Genomic DNA, 8,482 nt, shown 5'->3' on the forward strand with positions numbered 1-8,482 from the left:
CCCGCCGGCCGCCCGGCCGCCCGCGCTGTGCCCCGCCTGAGCTTCGAGCCGCACCTCCTGTCGCCGGGCTCCGTGCCCCGACGGCTCCACCTGCCCCTCGCCGCCGTCCACTGGGGCTTCCGAGCTGCCCCCAAGCCACACAACTGATTTGCAGGCGCCTGCCAGGGCCTCCCAGTAGCGCGCCGCACCCAGGACAGGCCCCGGGGCCCTCCGCAACTCTGGCGCCGCGCTGATGACGTGCTGGGGCAGGGCCCGGCGGAACGGGGCCACGGGAGACCGCTGTAGGACGCGGCTAGCTGCGCGTGTGTTCGTGCTTCCCCTTTTTTCGCCACGGTGTGGAGATATATTTCCCCAGAAACGTTCTGTGGAAAGGAGCGGTGGAGGTCATCCCCTGTAGGAGGAGAGGAGACTGCGGTAAGCAGATAGAATTGTGTGTAATAATAGCCGCAATTTTTCAATTTACGAAGCGTTAACTTCTTAAATGGCGTGAATCTCTTTTCCTCCGTTATCTCCATTCATCTTTATAAGGTAGACATTTGACGCTGTCAGGTAGGTACCGTTCTTATTTCCCGTTTACAGATGAGGTAACTGAGGCCCAGGGAGCTGAACTCATTTATGTACAACTGAGACGTGGTCTGCCCAGAATTGGAACCCAGGTTTGTGCTCCAAAACTGAACTCTTTACACGACACCAACAACTTATTAAGGACCTTTGAGGATTTTTGGTTGATCACCTCTTGAGCGTTCTCCACTCATTCACTCGATAATTGTTTACTGACTACCACTATGTGTCAGGATTTCTAGACACTCTGGGAACAGTAGAAACAAAATAGGTTTCCTGCTCATGGATCTTACTTTCAGGAAGGGGAAGCAGACAATAAACAGGGTAAAACACAAAGTGTATGATAGATGCTAAAAAGAAAATGAGCACGATGCTAAGGTAAGAAAATAATTGGATATCGAGACTATTTCATATTAAATGAACAGGGAAGATCTCTCAGGAGATAACATTTAAGCTGAGACCCCAGAGGGATGAGTTACTGGAAATGTGAGGAAGACATATCTGGGTAGATGGAACAGCAAGTACAAAAATCTTAAGGTGGGAATAAACCAGAATCAAGAAGGCCAATGTAGCTGTAGTACAGTGAGCGTGAAGGAGAACAATAGAGTAGAGGGGTGGGCAGGGGCTGCACCATGTATGTCCTTAGGTGTCATTGTAAGAGCACTGAGTTTGATCTAAGCCATGGGAGGGTTTTAAACTAAAGAATGATATGATTAGGTTTTTAAAGACCACTCTATAGAAAAGGAGATGTAAGCAAGCAAGAATTGAAGCATGGAGAGTTATTAGGATGCTATTGCAATAATCAAGATGAGAGATTCTTAGGGTGCTTGAACTAAGGAGGTGGCAGTAGAAATGGAGAGAGTGTATGGATTTAAGATGTGTTGGAGGTTGAGTTGACAGAACTTCCTGAAGGATTAGTTGACAAAAGCAAGGATAAGAAAGGAATGAAGGATAATGCCCAGGTGTCTGGCTTAAGCAACTGGATAGATGATGATGCCATTCAGTGAATGAAAGACTTGATGGGAGCAAGGTGGGGTAGAATCCAGAGTTCTTTTCCACCCAAGGTAATTTCAGGTGCCTGAGAGACATACCAGAGGATAAGTCAAGTAAGTATCGTATTTTTACGCAAATAGCGTGCACATTATATGTTTTTTGCCAACTGTGCAACCCCCTCGAGCATTATTTTCCTAGGGACGCTCTGCGCATTATATGTGTGGGTGCGTTACTTGCAAAAATACTGAAGTCAAATATTGTGGTGGATATTGTTAGTTGTCCACCAGAATTTGGCCATATACCTACACTGTATCCCTCATGTCCCTTAAAGGAGATGAGGCCATGTGCCTATTCTCTCCCCAGTGGAAAGTAAGCAAAAGACAATGCACAATTTCCCTGCCTGGCCCATAAAAACTCCCACAGGTGTTCCTCTGCGCACTTAACTCATTCTGCTAGTCTGAACAAGATGATGACAGGATTCTGGAGAAGGAAAGGCCTCAACATGGAAGTTTCCTGGGTGGAGGAAAACTCTACCTCATCAACCTGAACATCCACCCAATACTGTTACATGAGAAAAAAATAAACTTACGTTGTGTTGAACTATTACGTATTTGAGTCTTTTTGTTTTAGCAGCTTTGGCTAGCCTACCTAATACAAATAAGAACGCTGATCCAAAAGTGAGGTGTGGAAGATAATTTCTAAATGACTTGAATTAACATTATTCATAAGAATTGAGAAATAGAAGCTACCTGGAGTTCATCCATTGATTATTCATTAAGAATTTATCAAATGCCTCTCTGTGCCAGGCATTGCTACGTAATAGAGATGCAGAGATAATAAATAGTCAAGGTCCTTGCTCTCAAGCAGCTCTGAGACTAGCAGCTCAACCTATTGGCTATTCTTGTTCTTACATGCTTTCCTTTTACCTAGAAACTTCCTCTCCCCTCCCAGCACGCACGCACACACACACACACACAGTCTAATTGCTGCCCTTCTACCTCATTCTGATGATGCCTGACCCTTGTTCCCCTTTCCCAATCAAATCAGATGTTCCTATTATAACCTCATAACCTATTTCCTTATATTTAATAACAATTTTTATTTACATAGTCATTTGTTTTTAATTCTTTAGTATTCTTCTTCCCCACTAAGCTGTACATAATCTCTGCAAGAGAAAGAGCCTTGTTTTAATGGTCATTATCCCCAACACCCAGCAGTCCCCAGCCCATTGTAAGTGCTCAGTATTTGTTGAAGTACTCAATGAATGAAAAGGGCAGAGCCCCAAGGAAGGAGAGGTTTCTTCCAGTGAAGCTACTTCATCTTCTGCTGGTGAGGTGGCCATGGTAGGCAGCCTCTACGATAGCCTCCAGTGATCCTTGCCCCCTGGTATTCATGTGCTCTGCATGTAGGCTAGTACTGGTGACTTGGTTCTAATGTCTGAGATTAGGTTACAAAAAGACATGGTTTCTGTCTTGGGTGCCCTTTCTTTTTTGTATATTTGCTGTGAGGGAAGCCAGCCAATGTTGTGAACTACCCTGTAGAAGGGCCCATGTTTCAAGGAACTGATGTCTTTGGACAACTGCTGATGAGAACTGGAGCTCAGTTAAACTCTTAAGTGAGCTTAGAACAGGTCCTTTCCCAGTTAAGACTTCAGATGGTTGTGGTCAACAGCTTGATTGCAGCCTTGTGAGAAACCCTGTGCTGGCAGTGCCCAGGTTCCTGACCCACGGAAACTGTGAGATAATAAATGATTTGGGGTAATTTGTCATGCAACATATAAAACTAATACAGATTTTGGTACCTAAAAGTGGGATGCTGTTATAACCTAAAATGTGGGAATGGTTTTAGAACTGAGCAGTGGGCAGAGGCTGCAAAAATTTTGAGTATGTTAGAGAAAGCCTAAATTTTCTAGAACAAAGTGTTAATAGAATTCTGAACTTTGAGGATGCTGCCAGTGAGGGCTCCAAAGGAAGTGAGGAACATGTTATTGGATATTGGCGAAAAGAGAATCCTTGTTGTGTAGTGGCAGAAAGTTAAGCAATGCTGTCATCTGCAATTATATGGAAAGTAGAAAATGTTCTTAATAAACTGGGTCATCGAGCTCAGGAAGTTTCTAAGCAGAGAATTGAAGATGTTGTCTGATTGCTCTTTGCAGCTTATAGTAAAACGCGAGAAGAAAGAGGAATTTTGAGAAAGACTTAAACAGTAATGAACTAAGACTTGATGGTTTTTGAAGTCTTGCAGATGGCAAGTAATGCTAAAATTAAGCAATGGCTTTCAAGCAAAGATCAACCTAGGGCACTGCCAGGAAAATGTGGTCTAAAGCTAAAGTAGAGGGTGTGATTGTAAAATTTTTTGTTAAGACCTCAGAAAGATCAAAAGCAGTGCCTCAGAATGCTATTTAGTCATGTTGTTGACCCTTAAAGAGATTGGGGGTTCATTTCACAGGATCTCTCAGTCAAACAGTAAGCCTCTAGAAGCTTAAGGGCATTGTCTCTTGGCCCTCTCAGCATGAGCCGAAGGTAGAGAAGGACTTACCTCAGGGAGATTTGTGGATGTGAACTGAAAAAAGATCCACAAAGTTCTTTAAATAGTAATATATGCAGAAACATCACCTGCTTGGACTGAGGGAGATAGAGACAGTACAGAATGAAGAAATTAAGTCCCTTGGATCTTCAGAATCCTACTGACAGGAAGCAAACAGCTGCTCAGCTGTAACCATGTGCTACCTTTTGTTAAAAAAAGAACGTGTTAAAGGATGGAACCAAGAGCCCAGAGAGTGGAACCGAAAGCTGTGATAATTATTCTCAGGCTTTGAGAACTACTCAAGGAACTTAAACATTTACCTAGCTGGATTTCAGAATTGCTGTGGACCAGTGACTCCTTTCCCCATTTTTGAACAGGAATGTCTGTCTATACAGTAAGTCCCTGGATTACAAACATCCAACTTACAGACAACTCATACTTGTTCTTTAATGTTATGTAAATTTTCCCTCACTTTGAAATGATTGAACCAACCCCTGCTCGCAACAAATTCTTCATCACAATCACCGTCACTTGCTGCAGCTTTTAAGTAATTGAAAAGGCTTCGACCTTTTTCTAGCACTAAAGTAAAGCTAAATAAGAACTGTAGGCACCTGTTCCAACTTAACCTAACTTAGACACACTTAGGAATGGATCTCATTAATAACCAGGGGCCTGCCTATAGTTGTTATCCTGTGCCTGTCTCATCACTGTATGTTAGGTATGGGGGGTGGGGACAAATAATTTGTCCCTTTGTTTTCACAGGTCTACAGATTGAGAGAACTGTACTTGAGAAGATGTACTGAAGAAACTACATCCAAGGGAACTAATCCACACCTGGACTTGATTTAGATTATGAGATTCTGGGCTTTGAGCTGATGCTATGATGGGAGGCTTTTGAAGCCCTTCAAAGGGGGAAAGCGCATTTTGCATGTGGAAAAGACATAAATCTTTGAGTGCCAGAGAGCAGATTGTTGTAGGCAGCTTCTAAGATGGCCCCCAATGATTAGCACCTCCTGCTATTCATACCCTTGTGTAATTCCCCCTACCCCTTGAGTGTACAAGAACCTAGTAACTCACTTGTAATGAATACAGTGCAGCAAAATGATGGACTAAGATTTCTGAGATTAGGTTACAAAAAGACTGTGGCTTCTGTCTTTGCCTCCTTTTCCTACTCTCGCTTACTTGCTCTGAGGAAAGCCAGCTGACATGTTGTGAGCTGCCTTATGGAAGAGCCCATGTGGCAGAGAACTGATGTCTCTGGTCAACAGCTAGTGAATACCTGAGGCCTGCCAACAGCCACATAAATGACGTTGGAAGTGGATTGTCCTCCGTTTGAGCCTTGAGATGACTGCAGCCCTGGCCAACACCTTGATTACAGCTTTGCTAGAAACTATTAGCACCCAGATAAGCCATACCAGATTTCTGACCCACAGAAACAAATAATATTTTGTTATTTTAAGGTACTTAAATTTGGAGTAATCTCTTACACATTGATGGATAACTGATACAGTGACATTAGGTGTATGGATAGGATTTGAATTTGAAGGTCCATGGAAGTGATAGGATGTTTCAGCAAAAGGGAACAAATCGATCAAAGAAGTGGAGAGAGGAAAGAACAACTCAGTTTGAAGAATAGTAGGATGTAAGAAAGGGAGGAATAGGAGACAAGGTTGGGATGATAAAGGTCCTTAAATGCCAGGCTGAGATATTTAGACTTTATATCACAGTTAAATGTTTCCCAAATGTGTCATTCTTGTACAACCTAGGAAATCAGTCATCTCCCTTGCCATAACTACCAGGTTTCAATAACAGTAAATATGGTGGAAAATAAAGTTGGGTTTTATTGCCTACCAAAGCCTGAGCTGCTGCTTTCTTCCAAGGATGATAAATGTTGAAAGCATGTTAGGGCACTTCTGCTTCTATGAAGACGATGTTGTTAGGTGCCACTGAGTCAGTTCCCACTCATAGCAACCCTGTGTACAACAGAACGAAACCCTTCCTGGTCCTACACCATCCTCACAATTGTTGCTCTGTTTGAGCCCATTCTTGCAGCCACTGTGTCACTCCATCTTGCTGAGGATCTTCCTCTTTTTCGCTGACCCTCTACCAAGTATGATGTCCTCCTCCAGGGACTGGTCCCTTCTGATAACATGTCTAAAGTTTGTGAGACCAAATCTTGCCATCCTCGCTTATCAGGGGCGTTTCCCTCATTACTCCTTCTAAGTACAATTAAGAACCCTGGATGTTACATATAATATCCATAAGAAGACTGAAAGTTGGAGAAAAGAAGGCAGCCTGGCTAGGGACCTCAGGATGCAAGGAACGACATGGTGATGAGTTCTCTAAGGTTTTCTTTTTGTCTCATATGTCCTAGACTTGGAGCTAAAGAAGCTGGCAACCCAGAAATGCTAGTCAGCACAGAAAAAACCCCAGTGAAAGCCTGCTATGTAGCTTGCAACCTAGCAAGACAGAAAACTTTGAGACAGTAACCACTCCAGTGAAGTACCACTGGAAAAAAAGTTCCCTCCCCAGTTTACACCAGCAAAGGCTAGACTGCCATCCTTATGAGGCTGTAACAGGGTGCCCTAGCACCCTCAAAAAGATGATGTCAGAGAAGACCAAGAAGGGAGTTGGGACTTTCTTTCCTGCTGGCCATCAACGAGCACCCCTGCCCCACACGGTCAGTGAATACCATGTGGGAAGTGTGGACTTCCACCTTCCTCCAGCAGTAGCCCGTGTTGTCTAACCAAGGCAGTGATTGGGGATGGTGTCAGAGGAGGACTAGTGGAGAGTTAGGATTTTCACCATTGCCCAGCAGTAATGAGGCCATTCTTACCATGGTGTCAGTGGAGACCACATGGGGAGCTGAAACTCCAGCAACCCCTTTCACCTCAGGTGTCAATCGAGAGCAAGTGAAGAGCCTGAACTTCTTCCTCCATCCTCCAACAGTAACAAGGTAAAATCTTCCCCTTCCCTAGAGAAAGCCAGCTAAACAGAAGGTTTAAATAACACCCAGAATCTCGTAACACAGCATGAAAATACCTAGATTGCAATGAAAAACCACTTCTCATATCAAGAACCAGGAGGGTCTCAAACTAAATGAAAAAAAAAAAAAAATGAGGTGACAGAGGTAGAATTATATGACAAAGATTTTAAAGCAACCATGATGAAGAAGGCTTCAACTAGCAAGTATAAACACACTTGAAACAAATGCAAAAAATAGAAAGCCTTAGCAGAGAAATAGAAGATATAAAAAACCAGCAAATGGAAATTTTAGAACTGATACATGCACTAACTAAAATTTAAAACTCAGTAAATGGATTCAACAGCATATGCTGAGGACAGAGGAAAGAATAAGTGAACTTGATGATAACATAGAAGTTACCCAATCTGGACAGCAGAAGGAAAGCAGACTGAAAAAAAAAAAAAAAAAAGGAGCCTCAGCAACCTGTGAAACTATAACAACATATCTAAAATTCATGTCATCAGAGTCCTGGAAGGAGAGGATAAAGAGAAAAACTACTTAAAGATATAATGGCTGAAAACTTTCCAAATCTGGCAAGAGACATAAATCTACAGATTCATGAAGCTGAGTCATATCCACATAGGATAAGCCCAAAGAAATCCATGCCAGGACAAATTAAAATTAAACTTCTGAAAACTAAAGTCAAGGAAAAGATCCGGAAAACAGCCAGAGAAAAATGACACCTTACTTATAGGGGAAAAACAATTCAGATGATAGTGGATTTCTCATCGGAAACTATGGAAGCCAAAAGAAGTGACTCAACATTTTCCACATGCTGAAAGGTAAGAACTGTCAACCCAGAATCCTGTTCCCAGTGAAAATATCTGTCAAGAATTAAGGGCAAATCAAGACATTCTCAGATGAAGGAAAACTAAGAGAATTTATAGCTAGCAGACCTACCCTAAAAGAATGGCTAAAGGAAGTTCTCTAAACAGAAAACAGTAAAAGAAAGAACATTCAACATCAGGAAAGACAAACATGGTATGCAAATATATGGATAAATATGATCGGCTTCCCTTCTCTTCCTGAGTGTTCTAAATTATGTTTGATGATTTAAGCAAAAAAAATTGTAACTCTCTCTGATGTGGTTTTCAATGTATATAGAGGAAATATATAAGACAATTACATTGCAAATGGGGGAGTGGGAAGGGACTGTTATGGACTGAATTGTGTCTCTCCCAAAAACAAAGTGTGTTAACTTGGCTAGTTCATGATTCCCAGTATTGTGTGATTGTCCACCGTTTTGTCATATGATATGATTTTCCTGTGTGTTGTAAATCCTACCTGTATGATGTGTATGAGGCGGGACTCAATTGACAAGATTAGATTGTGTTTTAAGCCAATCTCTTTTGAGATATAAAAGAAGGGAGCAGAGAG

Source organism: Trichechus manatus, unplaced genomic scaffold (assembly GCF_000243295.1).
Source record: "Trichechus manatus latirostris isolate Lorelei unplaced genomic scaffold, TriManLat1.0 scaffold00061, whole genome shotgun sequence".
NCBI classification, from domain to species: Eukaryota; Metazoa; Chordata; class Mammalia; order Sirenia; family Trichechidae; genus Trichechus; species Trichechus manatus.